This window comes from Kogia breviceps, chromosome 8 (genome assembly GCF_026419965.1).
Source record: "Kogia breviceps isolate mKogBre1 chromosome 8, mKogBre1 haplotype 1, whole genome shotgun sequence".
Lineage (NCBI taxonomy): Eukaryota > Metazoa > Chordata > Mammalia > Artiodactyla > Physeteridae > Kogia > Kogia breviceps.
Window position 1 is genome coordinate 27007758 of NC_081317.1, and position 1076 is coordinate 27008833.

The following is a 1076-nucleotide window of genomic DNA, read 5'->3' on the forward strand; positions in this document are numbered from 1 at the left end:
TCTATCTCTTGGAATGTTTTTCCTCCTTGATTGCATCACAGGTTTCTCCTGCCACCTGGTGGCCACACATGTCTATTGCAGGGGCAATTTTTAAATTTAGCTGGTATCTGCTGAAGTTGCAAATACAACTCAAAAAGCAATGAAAATTCATAGAGGGCTTTTTAAACACCCAATTACAGGTTACAAGACAATTCTATTGTTCCTTAGGTTCCTTAGGCTCCTAGAACTCTGGAGCTGGATGGGCTTATGATAATTATTTGTCTTCCATTTCAGATGTAATCTCTGTGAGGACTCAATAAATATTTATTAAGCCGTTTATTAAATGATTTCTTAATTAATAAACAAATGGATGTGCAATGCTAACAAACGCACATACTTCTCACTGTATTCCCTGCCACCATCTCTATCATCTGGATTTTTGTGATAATTCTAAACTGTTCTCCTTATATCTGCCTTCTCTTCCATCTTTCCTCCTTTTAAAACTTAAGACATAGTATTTATCACTCCTCTGCTCAGAGGTCTCTGGAGTAAAGCCAGAGCTTTATAATGGTTTACAAACTCCTGTATGGTCAGGGCCTCTGATCTCATGCACCACGCTTTGCCTCCATCACTTCACTCCAGCCACACTGGCCTCCTTGGTGTCCTGCAAACAAGCTCTAGCTCCAACTCTTCTGGGACTTTGTCCCAGACACCTGCCTGGCTCACCCCCTCACAGCCTTCCACTTTTTGCTCCCATGACATTTTCTCATGGAGGGTTTCCCTGACTACCATATTTAAAATTTTCAACATGGAATTCCCTATCTCCCTCTCCAGCTTTACAATAGATGATGTGACTGACATATTGTATTTACTTTCTATGTCTTCTAATAAGCTCCACGAGGAGGGGTTTTTGGTCCATTTCAACCATTGTTGTATCCCCAGTAGTGAGCACTCAATATTTATGGAATGAAATCCCTGGTTCCCCAGTAGTTCGATTCCAGCATGACGTCTCATTCAAGTAAGATAATCCAGCAGCCAAAAATAATTTGAACCTTCTATTGTGGTCTTAAAAACTCTAAAGAAGATTGCAGTCGTAA